The sequence below is a fragment of the Lithobates pipiens genome, unplaced genomic scaffold (genome assembly GCF_037356315.1).
Source record: "Lithobates pipiens isolate NorthernLeopardFrog02 unplaced genomic scaffold, aLitPip1_a1.2 Scaffold_23, whole genome shotgun sequence".
NCBI classification, from domain to species: Eukaryota; Metazoa; Chordata; class Amphibia; order Anura; family Ranidae; genus Lithobates; species Lithobates pipiens.
The window spans coordinates 294,516,534-294,536,476 of NW_027507785.1; positions in this window are offsets into that span (position 1 = coordinate 294,516,534).

Below are 19,943 nucleotides of genomic sequence, written 5' to 3' on the forward strand. Positions count from 1 at the left end.
CAACAACCCTAAACATACAGCCAAGTCTTTTTGTCTAGGGGATTGGAGAAGGGATATATTACTTAGCTAATCCTCCCAGTACAAGACCGGTCCAGCACCACCACACTCCAGCAGTCTTGAGTTGTGGACTATTCCTGAAGTCACCAATCCCAGAGCAGGTGCTATAGACCAGGAAGAGTCCACCACTGGACCGTGGGGGAGCACAATTTTCTGGTTTTTTGTTGGGGGGCTCTATAATGGGTGGAAGTGGGTTAGCGACAAGTGTTTGAAGAGGAAACAGACGTTGGCACTGGAACTCAAAAATGTTCGGTACTGCCTACATTCCTGAAACGCGTTGGGATTTAAGATGTGCTGCTTGCAGAAACCTAAAAAGTACAGCTTCATTCTGATTGGTGGTAACACCATCTTGTTCTCCACACACCCCACAAAATATTCCTGTGCCCCGTGTTGTGTATTTTACTTTTCTTTAGTCGGTTTTTGGCTCGCGCTACTCATGTTAATGCAACCTTTTCTTTACACATCACAGACTTTTTTTCTCTGAATTCGTCCAATAATGTTTGCCTATTATTATTCATACTTTCAGTTCCCCCCAGATTACCCAAACACAGATCTCACGCAATCTCTTTATTATTGCTCAAAGGTCTTTCTTGTTTCCCAGTCAATCCATTGTACATTTTACCATCAGGAGAATTGTAAAACATCTATTTGTAATATGAAAACTTACCTGTTCCCATTTTGTCTCCTTTTGAAGAAGCTCTCGCTTCCTAACTTGCTGGAGTCTGTCCACAGAGAAATGTATAAATGCTCTGATATTCTCTAAAAAAAACTCACTAAAAAGCCGAAACAGAGGTTCCAGCACACTGTCCCTGTAGACAAATGTATGTATATTAAGGTCCAATGGTTAAAAATTAGTGATCACAGGAAGGTTCTAATTTTTGACCTCTACCTCCACAATAGAGATGGAACATTATCACCACTGACACAAGCATTAAAATATTCACTGCACCATTACATTAAAAGAACATCTTCCATAATGTAATATGAATTAAAAAAAAAAAATACAGAAGTTACTTTGACGTGCATGATGGCTTCATAAAAAATTGAATTTATTGGTATATTATATAACTAAAGGCAAAACTTTTTTTTAAGTTTTGGATAGAGGGGGAGAGATATTAGAATGCCTGGCAAGTTTTATTGCTGTCTGTACCCCTGTTAGGGAGATTCACCCTCCCTATTTCTTCTTTTACCGTTATCATTGAAAGCAAAATTCACAAATTTGGTTTGTAGGGTTGCCACTTTTTCTTCAAGCCAAACCCAAACACTTTAGAGGCGCACAGTAATTATTATTATTATTTTTTAGCGTACACTATAGGATAGTAACAGACCTGGGACACCTTTGGGCGCTTCAAAGAGAATAGTAATGTGGCTTGCATAGTGCCCCCTCACCCTCCTGTCTGGCCCTGTTCCGAGTTCCACTCCTGTCTGAATACTGTGTCCGGGTTTCAGGTGCACTGAAGCCTGGACACATGATTCAAAACCCGGACTCTCCTGGTGAATCCAGGACAGGTGGCAACCCTACTTCTAACCTATCTTATCTTTGCCTTGACTGTTTCTCCAGGAAGAGAAGATGGGATATTCACATCTCAAAGAACATCTTTTATAACTGCATGTTCCAATGGGTTGTCCCCAAAAAAGTAATAGAGGGGAAATCTTCCAATGGGGAAACTAGTTCTGGTGACCTGGGGGTCCCCAAGGAATTCCCTTAATTTATAAGGGATTTCCTCTCACTTCCTGTTTGGCTTCAGAGCAGAAAGTGAAGGGAAATCTCTGCAATAGGACACAGATGGTGAAAAAACAGACAGGGGTTATGATCCTCCCTCACTCTATCCAAAATGAAAAAAAAAAGTTTTGCCTATAGTTCTACTTTAACCACTTCCCGCCCAAGGCCATCATATGACATCCTGAAATTTAAGTGGAGATATCTGAATGATGCCTGCAGCTACATCAGGTGTGGTCCTATTGATTTCAATGGTGAGCTTGACAGGCAATGCCACCTATCAAACTCTGCAACCTTAGTTAAAAATGTGCCATATGTACAGCCCTGTCAGTCTTTAATGTTAGAATTGGGGTTCCCCTGAATAAGACCATATCATTTTTTGAGCGATAACCCCAACTTCAAGCATCACTATGCTCAGATAGGATCAGGCCCCAATGAATGTAATGGAAATCCTAGCGTTAAGCATTGAAACACTTCTGGTGAAGCTTTAAATCTATCAAATGAGACCTAATACATAATATGGCTTTTATTTGGGTTGATTTCATCCATGTGTCTCTGGGAAAAGTGAAGAGAAATCTCCACTGATCTTTATCGTTTATAATAAAATAATAATGCTTTATATCTGACCCATCAATACACAGACTAATTAACAAGTAGTCAAGGGCAGGTTTCATTTTGCTGTATTGCTACTTTTAAGCAGTGGTGGGATGGATTTATGAATGAGTAAGTATAGGCACTTAGTGCCTAAGTATAATAAATCTCATAATTTTTTTTGTCCTTGTTAGCATTGCCTTGCTGTGCAGCAGAACTGATACACTTCCCCCAAAGTGTGCATGCATGGAGTGTTCTGAAAACCTTCTGCAATCAATTGATGGATGGGCTTTCCAGTCCGGAGTTTACAGGTGGCCAGAAGATAGTGAATAAGATTACTGAACAAAGTCATTTATGCTCCTTCTCCTATGATAAGCCTCTCTCCAAGTAGCCAAGTATGTCCCTCTTCTTGCACAGGAAGGTGCTCCTGGAGGGGCTCTGCAAAGCGAGGAGTAAAATAAGATGACCACATGTAGAGACACTTTACCGTCTTCTGCTCTTCTGTTGATAAATGGATGAATGGATTCCTCAGCCTCTTGTTGACTAATGTCAGTTATCCTCTTTCTCCTGTGATAAGCCTCTCTCCATGTAGCCATGTCTTACCCTCTCCTTGTACAAGAAGGTCTTCCTGGGGGGGCTCTGCAAAGTAAGATAGAAAAAAGGACCACATGTAGAGACGCTTCACCATTTTCTGCTCTTTTGTGGATAAATGGACAGTTGAAGAAAAAGAAGATGAATTAATGTCAAGATTGCATCGCACAGCACGTTTACTATTATTTCAGGTTCCATAAAACATTCTATGGAAGTGAATGCTCAGGGTGTGATAATGAAATTAGAGACAGACCTTTGTGAGAAAGATGGGCCTGCAACCACTAGCCACCAGAAACTAAAAGACAGCAAACAACTCATGTTACAAGTAAGTAAGCTTTGTCTGCTCCTGTTGAGAGGGAGATCCTCCAGGAAATTAATGTGAGGCAAAGGATGTTGCTGCATCAGTGATATTGACAGAGATCCACAGAACTAGCATTGGTATGTGGGCAGGGTCTACTGCGCCTGTGCATGTGGGGTAACATTTGTGCGGAGCGTGCTCATCTATGCCCGGGACCAGGCGGAAGACTACGGTCATCTGAAGAATCTAACATTAAGGCAGTTCCCTGGATTAGAGATGAGCTTTCACTGTATGAAGTAATAATGCAGAGTTCCTCTGAAAAGTGACTTGTCCTATGTCACTACACACGTTTACATGCTGAGCCTGCGTTCACTCCACCAGTCCAGCGTACCTCTGTTACCTCACTTCCAGTAAAAGAATGGGGTCCTGCTGAGCACCTAGCATGGACCTCATGCGTGCTCTCACTTAACTCAAAGATCCTGGTAACACTAGTCTGTTCCTGGTTGCCATGGAAGATGGACTGCTGGCAAGGCAGCCAGATCATTGACACCCTCGCTACCAGAGAATATGTCACCTTACTAGGTACCACGCCTAACGACTGGTTGCTTGTAGCTTGTTCCATAACTTGGTTGCCCATAGCAATTAAACTTCTTTTCCTTGTCTTGTCAAGTTAACCTTTTGTAGTAGTGTTACTCATCCCCCATAGTGCAATTACAGACCCAGGTTCTTTGGAACATGCCAGAAACAGCATACACCCCTTTGCATAACTTCAGACTAGACTCATAATGGTTAAGTTATAGAAAAGCTTCATGGCAATACAACATGAACAATGTTCTGTTCCTAACTGTAACTATTTTTTTAATTTTTTTATTTATTTATTTCAGTTACTTATATAGCGCCATCAATTTACGCAGCGCTTTACATATACATTGTACATTCATACATCTAAAATGTCATAGTGGCCCAGGCATACCTCTGCGAGGTGAGAGTCCATATATGCATTGTCCATAACTCGGATGCTGTCAGTGGCTCTCAGTTTCTTCAGCGCCATCCTAGCACTCACAGGTGTCTCCACATTCTCTGCACTGTTCTCCACTCCAATTCCTGGCTCTTTCCCTTCCGCTCCTGGTCCTAGAGGTCCACATCACTTATATCACAGGTGGGCCCACTAAAACCAAAACATTGGGAAAACTGAACCAAATATGTTTAACCCCTTCCCCAGCCTAGGCCGGCTCCATGAACTAACTACATACTTTTCATTTCATACATTTCATTTATACATGACTGAGCTCTTTCCAGTTGCCAGCTAGATGTTGCTTGCGATGTCATGGCTGGGGGCAGGTTACCTGCAAGGCACAGGCACTTATTAGTTGTATCCACCCGCATATACTTTTCCCCACCCACTGCTCAGACCTAGAAGAATCTGGGAAACTGTTGGTGCCTGGAAGAACCCGCACCAGACACTGACTAGGGAGAGAGTCTTTGGGGGAGATTTACTAAAACCAGAACACTCAGTGAATCAGCTTCTAAACTCAGATTTTTCATTCAAGCTTTGACAATAAAACCTGGAAGCTGATTGGTTTCGATGCAAATCTGCACCAGATTTTGCAAGCTCCAGTTCTAGTAAATCTCCCCCTTTGTGTCTTTAATGGGTGGACAGCATTGGCAGCTGGTGCTCCATTTTTTGGGGGGGAGGGGCGCAAACAAACCACCCGACACCCCAACCCAGTTGTGTAGGTTGGTTGATCGATCGGCAGCTTCTGCCTGCTTTTTTTTTTTTTTTTTTTTAAATGTATATTTATTGAGAAAAATTTTTCATTTACAGAACAAAAAGAAGATTGCTTTCAATACATACAGACAAAATTAACATTGCAAATGTAACAGCAAAAACCGCCGCAGGCGGGACATCAAATGTTGATATCTTGATATAAAACATAGGGGGGAAAGGAAAAAGGATACACCACAGGTCTGCAAATAAAGATGCATAAGTAAACCAAATGCCGTAAACTATATAGGCGATGCAGGGATAGGATCCCGGGGGGAAGCCCCAGGGAGGCTGACCCGGGGGACCACATCCATACAGTAGGATGTTGCCTCAGGGTTCAGAATGGAGTTGTCCCATCTATCCCATATTTTAAAAAATTTAGGTAGGGAGTCCTGCGCCAGGGCCGTCATATGTTCCATTCTGCGTATGTTTGCCACCGCGGATATCAAAGCGCAGGAATCACTCTTTTGGCAGCTAGAAGGACATAAGCTGTCAGCTTCTTAGCGCTTTTAGATAGTGTTGCCACCGGCAAGCCCAATAAATAATGCCTAGGATCCAAAGGGATATCAATCCCCAGCACAGTATGGAGCAGGGATTGGACCATAGACCAAAAGGGTACAATCATAGGGCAACTCCAAAAAATATGATAATGAGTGCCCTCATGTCGCAGACATCTCCAACACAGCTTAGATATAGAGGGATCATATTTATGCAACATTTCAGGAGTCTTGTACCAGAACATCAGTATCTTATAAGCCGTCTCTCTCTGCTCCACACACCTAGAGACTTTGGAGGTAGACATCCAGATATCCTGCCATTGAGAGATAGTTAAAGGAGACTGTAAAACAGAGGACCATCTTCTCATATAGAGGTGAGTGTCCGTGTTGGGGGTGGTTGAGTTATGAAGTATGCTATATATGGAGGATATTAGACCCTTCTGGCAAGGACCCTGGGAGCATAAGGTTTCAAAGGTACTAGGGTTGACCAAAGCCAGATCTGGGGATCTAGAATGAAAATAGTGTTTGAATTGAAGATATGAGAAAAGAAGTTGGTTCGGGATATCATACTTATTCTGGAGCTCTAGAAAGGATAGGAATTTACGGGATATCGGATGTACCAAGTGGCGAAGTTGGAAGATACCCGAACTAAACCAGGGGAACATGTTCTTCAGGGAGAGGCTGTCTGGAAGGTCTGGGTTGAATATAACATTCAGCAAAGGTGAGCATAGAGAAGAGAGAGAGAACCTCTTGTGACATTTTTTCCATATGGATAAAGAAAATAGCATCGGCCCAAGAAGTATGCGTCTAAGCTGGACCATAGATGAGGGCAAATCTGACCACAGCATAGAGCACGGGTGAACCGGACTGACAACGCTCATCTCTAGTTCCGACCATCTACTGGAAGCGAAATACGACGACCAGGAGATAGCCGGCAGGAGGTGAGTCGCATAGAAATACTTCAATATATCAGGAGCTCCCAACCCCCCTTGGGATCGTGGAGCAAAGACCACGGACTGGGCAATTCTGTGCATTTTATTTCCCCATATGAATTTGGTGAAGGCCCGTTGAATATTTCTAAGCTGAGGCATGGGTATAGCAATTGGTAACGTTTCAAAGAGATATAAAAACTTAGGGAGTATGGCCATTTTTAGTACATTGATCCTACCCAGGAGGGATAGCGGGCAAGTCGACCAGCTTCGGAGCAAACTATGTGTTTCCGCAATCAGAGAAACAAAGTTTGCTACGTATAAGGAATCATATGTAGCAGTTAAATTAATGCCAAGGTACTTGAGGGAGACAGGGCACCAATGGTAGGGGAATTCATTTTTTAACGAAGCTAGAAGTGGGGGAGGGATGTGAATGGGGAGCGCTTCAGTTTTAGTCGTGTTGACCTTATATCCCGAGAGTCTACTGAATGCATCTAGGAGTGTATGAAGTTTGGGAAGGGAGATGTGGGGTTTCGTCAAGGTGAGGAGAATGTCATCGGCAAAGAGAGACAGCTTATAGTCCTTCGACCTAAGGGAGACGCCGCTTATGTCCGGGTCATCCCTTATAGCTGCGGCCAAGGGCTCAAGGCATAATATAAACAACAGGGGGGAAAGAGGACATCCCTGTCTAGTACCATTACTATGCGTAAAGAGTGGTGACCTATAAGATGCCAGTTGGACCTGAGACGTGGGTAGCGAGTACAAGGCCTGCAGAGCTGACAGGAAAGAACCAGAAAATCCAAAACGCTGAAGTGTGGCAAACATATACGGCCATCCCAGCCTGTCAAAAGCTTTTTGTGCGTCTAAACTTAAAATAATGGCAGGGCGGGATGTCTTGTCGAGCAGGTCTATGAGGTCGATGGTACGTCTAGTGTTGTCACCAGCTCGTCTACCCAGGACAAAACCCACCTGATCATTATGGACCAGGACGGGAATCATCAGGGAAAGTCGATTAGCTAGAATTTTGGTAAAGATCTTATAATCGGAGTTAAGTAAAGCTATGGGTCTGTAATTATCCGGTAGGGTAGGGGATTTACCCGGCTTCGGGATAACCGTTATGTGAGCATGTAGAAACTGGGAATGAGGTACTATTCCTTTCTGTAAAGAGGAAAAAAGATTTAGTAAATGAGGGCTAAGCGTCGGGAGGAAAGATTTATAATAGATATAAGGAAGTCCGTCTGGGCCTGGGGATTTGTGGGACGGGAGTGCCTTTACTACCGCTGCCAACTCCTCAGGCGAGATGGCAGCATTCAGGGTGTCCACCTGAGAAGAGGACAACAAAGGCAATTTCAAAGAGGTACAAAAGTCATTAAAGTGTTCTTGAGAGAACACATGGTTGGGATCGGAGGTCAGGCAGTTATATAATTTTTTATAAAAAGCACCAAAAACTTTAGTCATTGTTAAGGGGCAGTAAGTCGGAGTGCCATCTGACTGTATAAGAAGATCAGGATAAGAGTGAAATGGGTGGGGCTTAAGCTTATTCACCAGCATCCTATGAGGCTTGTTGGCGAACTCGTAAAATTTCTGTTTTGCCCAAAGTAGGGCTTTAGAGCATTTATGCATGTCCAGAGATTTTAACCTTTCGCGTAAGGAGGTCACTGTGCGAAGACGGGGCACCGAAGGGGAGGATAAGAGCAGAGCCTCAGCTTTTTGCAATTGCGAAAGGATGTCAAGTCTCTGCGCAGCCGAGTCTCGCTTAAGACGGGAGCCGGCAGAAATACATATTCCTCTGAAGAAGGCCTTGTGAGCCTCCCATAAGGTGGACACGTCCCGCACAGATCCTACATTCAGTTGAAAAAAGTCAGTTAAACTTTGGGACAAGTGAGCTTCAGTGACCGGGTCACGGAGAAGGAAATCATTAAGTCTCCAGTGGCAAGTCCGGGGTGTAGAAGTGGAGAGGGCAAGGTCAAGCTGAACCGAGGCATGATCCGACCATGTCATGGGGTTCAACTCCGCGGCTACTGCCGACGTCAATAGAGGTGCCGTTACAAAAATATAATCTAATCTAGAGTACATCTTATGGGGGGGGGAATAGAAAGAAAATTGCCGATGTGTCGGGTGCTTAATCCTCCAAATGTCTAGGAGGTTATGGGACCTAGTGAGTTTGCGAAACGCAGTGGATTGGCGTTCAGATTTACAGGAAGGGTTACCTGAAAATAGGGTTTGTCTATCCCTCCTAGCGGACATAGTCATGTTAAAGTCCCCGCCGATGATCATGAACGGCTGGGCATATGCGCCCAGCGTATCCAAGACCCCAGTGAGGAACTGAACCTGACCCGAGTTGGGGGTATAAATATTAATTATAGTAAGAGAACCAGATAGGTAGTCACAGTCCAGGAGAATATATCTACCCTGCGGGTCAAGGAAAGAGGACTTCACCCGCAACGGACAGGTTTTTTTAATCAGTATCGCGACCCCGGCTTTACCAGAGGGGTCGGAGGCCATAAAAGAAACTGGAAAATGCTTGGCAGCAAATTTAAGAGAACTCCCTGGGCGGAAGTGAGTCTCCTGGACTAGGACCACATCTGCGTTGGAGGACTTGAACTCCTTCAGAGCCAACCAACGCTTATGAACAGAGTTCAAGCCCTTAACATTATAGGTAAGTACCCTCAAAGCCATTGTGCATGAAGTAATTGGAGCTTAAAGTACCCATACCGTATATACTCGAGTATAAGCCGAGATTTTCAGCCTCTTTTTTGAGGCTGAAAGTGCCCCCCTCGGCTTATACTCGAGTCATCGCTGTCTGTCTGCCCGATCAGCGTGTCGAGCAGACAGACAGCGGCCATTCTAGGATTCAAAGGCCGCGCCTCCGTCTCCGCCTTCGCCTGTGATAGGCGGAACACTGAATTTCCCAGCAGTCTGTGTTCCGCCTATCACGGACGTCCTCTCATCCTCGTCCGTAGTATGAGGATGAGCGGACGTCCATGATAGGCGGACCACTGACTGCTGGGAAATTGAGTGTTCCGCCTATCACGGACATCCGATAGGCGGAACACTCAATTTCCCAGCAGTCAGTGGGAAATTGAGTGTTCCGCCTATCACCGACGGAGGCGCGGCTTTTGAATCCTAGAATGGCCACCGACGAAGAGCTGCGGGACGGGCCGGGACGCAGGCCGGGACGGGACGCAGGCCGGGACGCAGGCCGGGACGGGACGCAGGCCGGGACGGGACGCAGGCCGGGACGGGACGCAGGCCGGGACGGGACGCAGGCCGGGACGGACACAGGCTGGACGGACACAGGCTGGACGGACACAGGCAGGCTGGACACAGGTAGGCTGCACGGACACACACACACACACACACACACACACACACACACACACACACACACACGGATGCATGCACACACAGGGATGGATGGACACACACGGATGCATGGACACACACACACACACACACACACACACACACACGGATGCATGCACACACACAGGGATGGATGGACACACACACACACGGATGCATGGACACACACACACACACACGGATGCATGGACACACACACACACACACACACGGATGCATGGACACACACACACACGGATGCATGGACACACACAGGGATGGACGACACACAGGGATGGACAGGCATGTCTCACCCTCGGCTTATACACGAGTCAATAATTTTTTCCAGTTTTTTGGGGGTAAATTGGGGACCTCGGCTTATATTCGGGTCGGCCTATACTCGAGTATATACGGTAATTAACATACAGTAACCAAATATACCTGTACAGACCAAGGAAATACTGGAAATCGTGGTGTATCCTAGGGATGAAAAGCACGTGAAAACATAACATATCAACAATGCATCTAATGAGTGATAAAGAAGGCATCCAAAATAAGCAAAAAATGAAAAAAAGGCCAAAAAAAGGCCTAAAAAATGGAAAAATAAACCATAGGTAACAGAAAAAAGGCCTGGGGGGTAAAAACCACCCAGGAGTCCGCAGCCGCGGCCGCGGAACAAAAGGAGGCACATCAGGGGTTCCAGCTCATCTGGAGAGACCCCGCCACCACCAAAGTCACAACCTATAACTAAGGGTGCGTACATCCCCTGTCAAGGGGAAAAAACATGGTGAAACAAGGACCGAAATCGAGTCCAACCCGACCTGACGTTTGAGATTTCTCTTCAAGGAGGCAATCTGGGATGCAAGTTACGCTGGGGAGTAGAGAAGGGTTTCTGCGATTTCTGGCGAGCTGGTGTCCAAATCCGTGCCGGGATAGACGAGGGTCTGGGCGTCGTTGGAAGCGGGATGGGGTCCTCATCTGGCAAAGGTGGTAAACCCAGATTGCGTATGAAAGCCTCGCTTTCCTGAAGATCTCTCATGGAGTATTGAGTCCCATCTTTAGAGGCCGAGAGACGAAAGGGGAAACCCCAGCGATACGGGAACTGGTGATTTTGCAGATGCGTAGTCACAGGACGAAAGCTGCGACGTTTGGCCAAGGTTATAGGGGATAAGTCGCTGAAGATTTGTATCTTGGCTCCTTTAAATTCCAGACGGGACTTGTTACGGGTGGCCATGGTCAGCGCTTCTTTGCTGTCGTAGTAGTGGAAGCGCACAATGATGTCTCTAGGGTTGGCCCCAGCTGGGGGCTTTGGGGCCAGAGACCTGTGGGCCCTATCCAATCTCCAATCTATGTCCGGAATTTTAGGGGCGACAACATTGAAGAGGCTGAGTAAATATGGTTTAATCTCCCCCTCACTAACCGCCTCAGGGACTCCTCTGATGCGTAGGTTTTGGCGACGTTCCCTGTTCTCCAGATCCTCCTGTTGAGATTGGAGCTGCGAGACTGATTGCTTCAAACCGGCGTTGTCTTCTTCCAAGACGTGCACATATTGCAGTAGGTCGTCAAATTTGGTTTCCAGGACGTCAGTCCGTTCCCCAATCTGAGCAAGCTCCCCCCGCAATTCATGGGCGAGTTTACCCATTTCCTTAGAGACATTGCTGGTCAAGTCCTGCAGGAGAGCTCGCAGTTTATCATCCAGTACATCGACGGTAACAGGGGCGGACATCGTGTCCAGGTGGCTCCTGGACAGAGGACTTGGGTTATCTGGTGCGGATAGCTGGGAAGCCACTTGTGCATATGTAGAAGAGCCTGGAGTTGGAACAGGGGAGGCCGGCCTGCTTAGAAAGCGATCTAGAGTCTGTGAGGGCCGCAGATCAGGAGACAGCGACTGAGGGAGGTGTTTCGGTCCGTATTTCACCATGAGGCAATGGGACTAGGCATACATTCAATTACACGTGGAACTCCCCATGTGGAAGAAGCAACTGTAAGCGGTGGGGGAGCATTGGAAGGCGGGTAGGACTCGCAAAAAGTGATCACATGTCTATCAAGCAGAGGGACCCGGGGTGTGACCCCGAAGTAGAATGTATCAGGTTAGAGAGCTAGTGGGGGGAGGGGGAGTCCATGAAACACTGCCACACTACGGTACAGGGAGAGTCCAGGCACTAAACAGGCTGTAAAATGGGCAGAAGTAGGCCTTAAGATGATGGAAGAAGGGACCAGGTGTACCAAGATGGCCGCCGATAGGGCCTAGAGTGCATAAAGGACTCGAAATGGAGGATGATCCAGGCAGGCAGCCACCCAGGGGGGGGGGGGGACAGGCTGTGCTTAAACTGGGGTACTGTCCTCGTTGAGGGATTATGCAGGACAGCTGAGAGGAGGGGTGCAGATAAACTGTATCAGGCCTCAGGTGTACCAAGATGGCCGCCGGGTCTCACCTCTCAGCGCTGGTGTTCCTCCAGGCCCCAACGAACACTCCGCAGCTCCCTGTCCCCAGCGGGAGGGTCCCATGAGCCCAGCGGTGGGTGAAGTCCTGGATGCCGGCCCGGGATGTGCTCCGCGAGGCGCCGTTCGGAGGATCCGCGATGTGGAGTAGGCCGCAAGATGGCGGCGGGGACCGGCCCGTCTCGGCGTCTGCGGCCCTGTTCACCGGCTCGGCGGTGAATCGGCCGAAGATAATGGCTCCGTCCGGAGCTATGACGTTCCCCCGGACAGATGGAGGGTCCGGTGGGGCGAAAAAACGCCCGACGAGCAAGGATGGACGGGGATGCTGAGAGGCCTCGGCGGAGCTCAGCCCTGGCACGTCCGTCCACTGCGACTTCCGGTCACGCCCCCTTCTGCCTGCTTTTGCTCCCGGCCAATACGGTAGTTTCTCCTCATGGCCAATTGGGTCTTAAGACCTGTTTCCTGATTGGCCGGGAGGAGAAGCAGGAAGCCAATAGCGGATATTAATTTGCTATTGTCACAAAACTGGGTGAGCTAGGAATCACTATGCAAATTATATGAAGAAATGCCCTGTCGTTTATTTCATTGAGGTATTACCTCCTCCACCAAAGCCTGGTAAATGGACGGAGACTTATGTTGAAAGGTAAGTATTTGAGGGCTGTTACCATTACTTTTAGCCAGAAAGTAGAGACACTAAAGTTCAAAAGTAGGATTATGTCCACTTTAGGGACATTTATAGGACCACCACATACAAGGCCTCTCCCCTTGACTAAACATTATTGAGTTTCTATTCATTTTACAGAGACATTACATTCTAACACTGGCAAATGGTACTGAAGAACGCTGCCCCTAGGAATGCAACACTAAAAAAAAAACAAGAATTCCAACCACTTTGCTACACTTTTTATCAGTAAATGATATTTCAGTTTCTGGTACACACTTGTAATTTAAAGGACGCTTGCACCAAGCAAAATATGGGGGCTACCATTCCTCACCTTCATATGAGAAAAACAATTTCCTGGTACTGGAAAAGTAGAAGTCAAATAAAAACTTTCGATCTGTATGCTTGCTCCAGTTTAAAAGAGCTCAAAAGTATTGACACCACTTCTTCCACATACTGTAAAGGCCAGGCATTAGTGATTTCAGGATGAATACTTAGAAATGGCAGGCTTTATATTTGTCACAGTACGTCTGTTTTAAATTGCTCTGTTCATCAAATAAACATTTTTAAGATGCTTCTGACTTCTGCATTTAGGAACTGAAACAGATCCCTCCCATGCGTTTAGTCCAATTAAACCAAAATCGGAGCTGTCTCATTTTGTGTGTAGCACCACCTTGAGATAAACTCCGATATTGCAGCCAAATTAATACAATACAATGAAACTCTTTTTTTTTTTCCCCTCAAACTTTAGTTGCAGGAAATATATAAAAGAACTCAAGAATCTGCTGCTTAGCTGTGATGCAGGGAGGGAGATGGGGAATTTCTTGTTTAAGTTGGAGAACCATTTTTGATCTAGAATATAGCAGACCAACATTCTGCATTACGAACAGATGTTGTATTTTGAACCACTTTGAAAAATACAGCATGACCGTGTGAAGGTCTTAAAAAAAAATATATAATAAACTTGATGAGCTGATGTTCGTACGATAAGCAGTGTAAATGAACAATGTGACAACTTCATTTGAGAAAAGCGGTGTATTTCTGCAGCACAGGTCAAGTGTGCAAAGGTTTAATGAATTCTAAAATGCTGTAATTTTAATTAGCATTCAGCAGATAACGACCCACGATCTTAAATATGTTCCAGCTGCCTGTTTCCATAAGGAAAGAAAAGTCTTTTGAGCGAAAAAAAAGAAAAAAAGAAAAAAAAAAACAATTTTCAATTAATTCTAAGCATTTCAGGAGATAATTGTACAGACATGAATTTAATATGGTCAAATAATTAAGCACAGAAAATAGATCAATAAAAATCAAGATGCACTCCCACGTGAGCAAATTAAGGAAATATACTGTACCTTCAATCAAACATTATCCTTGGAATAAAAGCCTTTCGGGATCGTGCGCCTGAGAGTGTCAGGGGAACGGATAATGGATTGAGAATGCTTAAGAAAAAAAAACTGCTTTACATTAAAAAGGCAAATGGAAAGATAGGAAAATAGTTTTAGACAGTGGAAAATTATAAAAATGTGTACAACAGAAGCCAGAAAACAAGATTGGCCAGTATTTCCTCTCGATATTTAATAGCGGAATTTCCGAAAAGCTCAACATCTCCCGCTAGGTCAGGCAGGGTCGGCTGTGCAGGCATAGATGTTAAAGGGTGATGTGGATTATATACAGAGGTGAGACCCTTTCAAGTGAATGGCATGTTTAAGGCGATGAAGCTTGCTGTTGTAGCTACTGGGAAATCTTATTCAATATTGTCTGATGCAACGACAGAGAACAAAGAGAGGGCTGTTTGTGTTTGCCTTTTAATGGGAAATAAAACAATAGAACATGCAGCCAATAGAGGTATTTTTTATGGTTTATTAATAAATTCAACTTTATATTTTTGAAGGAAACCATTGTTGGAGTAGGGTCACCCTGCTCAGGTTCCATAATTCAGCGCAGAAGATCCTACGGGCTGCTAATGCTGGAAAGTGTTGAGAAGCCGTCTCTTAAACCCAACAGCTGTCTACTTCTTACGGCTGTTAGCCTTTTAAAGAGACTCTGCCACCGCCCCAGGCAAATTAAATTAGTATTAAACCATCCATTTTTTGAAGTTGAGCACAATAAAATAAAAATCCCCAGTAAACTACTTGCTAAAATTCGTACCCCAGAAGTTTTGGGCAGTTGGGCAGAGATGGTTGTGCTGAGGAGGAGATTTGTTCTTAAAAGTCAGGTAAGTTTGCAGACTGAAGTGTGTGGGGTTTTCTTGGAAGGTGGGCATTTTTGCTGACAGAAGTGAGGAGGGCTTTCATGGAAATTGGGGATTTTTGCTGACAGAGTGAGGAGGGCTTTTCTTGGAGGGTGGGGGAATTTTCCTGGGGAGGAGGTGTTTGCGTGGTTAGGGGGATTTTTGCTTGGGGAAGTAAGGGGGGGGTTTATTAGGGGGTGGGGGATTTGTCCTTGGGGGGAGGAATACATACCCCTGTCCCCCAAACTCTGTACATTACATATTTCTACCCCCTGTGCTTTGTACATTATAGACTCCTGATCCATGTACTCTGTACATAACATTCTCCAGACCCCTATACTCTGTATATTACACAATTTTGACCTCTATACTCTGTATATTGCATACTCATGACCCCTGTACTCTGTACATTACATACATCTGCCCCCTGTACTCTGCACATTACATACTCCTGATCCATGTACTCTGTACATGACATTCTCCCGACTCCTGTACTCTGTCTATACACACATTAGGCCCCTATACTCTGTATATTACACAATTCTGACCTCCATACTCTGTATATTGCATACTCATGACCCCTGTACTCTGCACATTACATACCCCTGCCCCCTGTACTCTGCACATTACATACTCCTGATCCATGTACTCTGTACATGACATTCTCCCGACTCCTGTACTCTGTACATTACACACTTTTGACCTCTACACTCTGTATATTGCATACCGATGACTTCTGTACTCTGTACTTTACATACTCCTGCCCCCTGTACTCTGTACATTACATACTCCTGATCCATGTACTCTGTACATCACATTCTCCCAACTCCTGTACTCTGTCTATACACAAACTTGACCCCTATACTCTGTATAATACTTACTCATGACTACTGTACTCAGTTTGTTACATACTTCTAATCCATGTACTGTGTATATAACATTCTTCTGACTCCTGTACTCTGTACATTACTCTGTATATTACATACTAATGACCCTTGTATTCTGTACCTTACCATCTCTTGATCCCTGCACTTTCTATGTTTACATACTCTTGACCCATATACTTTGTGTATAATATACTCCTGACCCTTACAATCTGGTGTTGATTTACTAAAACTGCAGAGTGTTAAATCTGGTGAAGCTGTGCATGGTAGCTTCAGCTTGTTCAATTAAGCTTTGACAAAAAAGCGTATTGGTTTCTATTCACAACTGCACCAGATTTTGCACTCTCTTGTTTTAGTAAATAAACCCTTCTGCATGTTACATATTTCTGAACTTTGCACCCTGTATGTTACATTCTCTTGACCCCTGCAAAAAAGTCCAGGCATTAGGAGTATGTAAAGTGCAGTATACTTACATATACATACTATATACTATACTATACATACTCCTAATGCCTGGAATATTTTCACTGGGCTATAAACTGACTCCTGCACTCTATATGCTATATTATACATTACATGATGAAAGTGTGTGTAAAGGAATTGGCGCTTAATTGTGCTCAAATAAAAAGTGTAAGCCCCTGTACACACGGTCGGACATTTTGCCAACCAAATCGGTCGGATTTTGTCCGTCGGATTTTGCCTGTCGGATCTTGTCCGAAACTGTTGCATACACACGGTCGGACTAAGTTGTCGAAAAATCCGATCATTCAGAACGTAATGATGTAATTTCGTTACGATGGGACTAGTAGCCAATAGCTTTGATGTAGGAATTTGATCTGAGCATGCGTGGCACTTGGTCCGATCAAAATTCTCTACACATGATCAGAGTATGTCCGATCGAACCAGTTGGTCGGAAAATATTTCCAACATGTTGGAAAATTGGGTCCGACGGATATTCCGATGGAATCAGTCCGATGCATACCACACACAGTCGGATTATTCGACAACACAGTCCGATAGGACACATTCCGACAGATTCTCCGACCGTGTGTACAAGGGCTAACAATACATCAAATGCAATTGAAGACTCCTTGTCATTAACTCTCATGATTACCATACACAAGCAATCCAAATTTAATAATGAGAATATAGAAAAATAATAAATTGCAAACAAATACGGTAAGTCCAACACCAAACAGTATACTTTTATACGTGGGTGTCTTCTAGTGTTTTCCACCATGAGTTCTCGGAGGGAAGGTGGCAACTCACCAAAGGTGTTTGACCCCTTTTTACAGGATGGTCAGAAAGCACATTTGGAAAGTCAGACTGCTTCCACAGCTAACTCCTTTCCACTCCAATGTTGTCTCAAGGTGGGACTGGGATAAGTGAAATGACTCCACAGGAGACACAATTAAAAGATCTTCATGGTGTAGTACATTTTAATGAAAGTATAAAAGCAGGTAGTATAAACACTTGCACTGACATGTAACTGTGCCTATATCCCGGCACTGAGGTGTTTACAGCATGTGCAGGTAGGCTATTTCCTCCAGCGCTGGTGTGGCCTGGAAGTGACACACGGGGCCTGTGTCAAATCACCCGCTTGTGTGATTGACCCAATGATCTTCCCAGAAGTCAGATTTTAGGCACCCCCTGCAAGAGGAATTTCGGTTGTGGTGGACTACTCCCCAAGGGTTTAATACTTCTAAGGGGAGGCAGGCACTGCAGCTTTCCTATCAGAACACTGAGGGTACACCAGGTGATTATAAGGAATCAGACCCGTCTATCCTGACACAGTCTGCAAAGGGCATGGTGTAACAAATAGTGCAAAAAAAGATAGGAATCTGCAGCAACATTCACTAAAATCCTTGCAATGCACATTGATCACCCAGAGGGGATCATTTTTTCCTCAACAAAAGTAGTGCACTTTAAATACAGAGGATGTCAAGTACTGAAGTGCACAACTTGACTCCACTGCCATTGGAAGCACAAAAAATAAAGGTGCTAATTGTTTGTTTCCACTCATCTCAATGATGACCTAAATTCTAGTTACCCTGGGGTTATGCTTTAATTTATAAAATGTCTCAAAATCCTTTTTTTTTTGTTACCCAATTAATTCATAATTTAAGTCATAGTTTGTATTAGTATTTATTGTTATTATAATTAGGATATAGAGAGCATGGTATTTTCCTGCAAATAAATGTGATATATTCTATAAAAGTGCGCTAATTGTGAAAGTAAGCTCTTTGAGATATTTATAATCCGCTAATTGCCATTGGAGTTAGAGGTCATCCATAAAGCAGTTTAACAACGGTCCAAATGGTATAGAAAATATCACACTGTGCCTTATTATGCCATGTAAATGTATTAATTTTGTAATTTAATATTTATTGTCATCTGTTGTCATGCAGATTTTTTAACGATTTACTTGCCTCAATAAATCCTTGTTATCTGTTTAATTAGATCTACATTATAGATACAGATGAGCTGTCTGATTTGGTAAATTCGCATGACTTGAATTAAATTGAGAATTTGTGACGGTTTGCAGTGTGATTTAATACAGAAAGTAGAGCAGCCCTGTCATACGATAAAGGAAAAACAAAGTTTGTAAATGAGGTTTCAACAGCCGGCATTTAATTCAGCTTACCGTATGGTTCATTGAATGATAATGAATAGCTGGGGAAAAGTGGAATGTAAAATATGTAGCTGGTAAGAGATGTAAAATACTTTCTTTTTTTTAGGGCGTTGCAAACACATTAAGAGCAAACCTGTAGTATTAATTTCTATGCTGCCACTGTGTGCCAGTTGCAAGTACTTCAATTTGCGTTATGTTCTTGCATGCCCTCTCCCACAACCCATTATTGGACAAGAAAGCATAATTCCCTGTCTAGTTGGAAGGTATGAGAGGTGAAAAAGAGCTTTATAGAAGTCTCTGGTTTTGGAAAAGCTGTTAGTAGCTTTTAGTTTTAAATTTGCATGAATCTTTTCTGGCCTCCCTGTTAGTGATGGCCGAACGGTTCGCCCGGCGGTCGTTTCGCGGCGAATTTCCGACATTCGCGGTCCGCACGTTCGAACGCCTTTTTCCGTCGTTCGCCGCGGCGGACTTACGTGTTTAATGTATACAAGAACTTTAACCTTTGGTGACACATTTATCATGTGATACAGGACAGCCAATTGAGACATGACAGCACATGGACACTTGTACATTCCCCCTAACCTATAAATACACCCGATCCGGTGGCCATTTTACATTCTTTCTTCTGTTAAGATAGGGACAGGTTCCTGTGTGGAGTAGGGAGAGATAAACCACTAGCTATTTGGTACACAAAAGTTCTTTTCAGGACTGGTATAGGTGTTAGGTGTTGATAGGTTTGCTGTGCTGCTGATTCTTGCAGCAGCCTGAGTGTCTTTTGTTAGTTTAGAGAAAGGGAAAGGACGGTGTATGCTACAGGGACAGCCAGATTAGTCTTTCATCATCATCATCATCATCATCATCATTAGCTGTTACTATCAAGGTCCACAAAAGAGCTGTTCCAGTAACCACTAATCGTTCTCTTTTTTTGCCAATTTGTATAGGGACAGGAAGGAAGCAGTGTTGTCAGGCAGTGAGGGTAATTTTAAAGACTTGCTGTTATTATTAGTTCCACAAAGGTTCTTTTCAGGACTGGTATCAGTGGTACAGTAATAGGCTTGTACATGTATAATATTCTTTCTTCCAAATATAGAAAGGATATTATACTTGACTGCTGCCCTTCTGCTGCAGTCTGCTAAACATTCACAACTCACTTGTTCCACAAAAGTTCTTATAAGGACTGGTAACTTGGTATAGGGTGCTACGGTACATAGGCTTGAGTGCGGTACAGTCTGCTGTTCTGTAAGGACCGCTATCGGTCCACAATAGATAGGGTTGACGTGCACCACTGCTGACCGCTCACC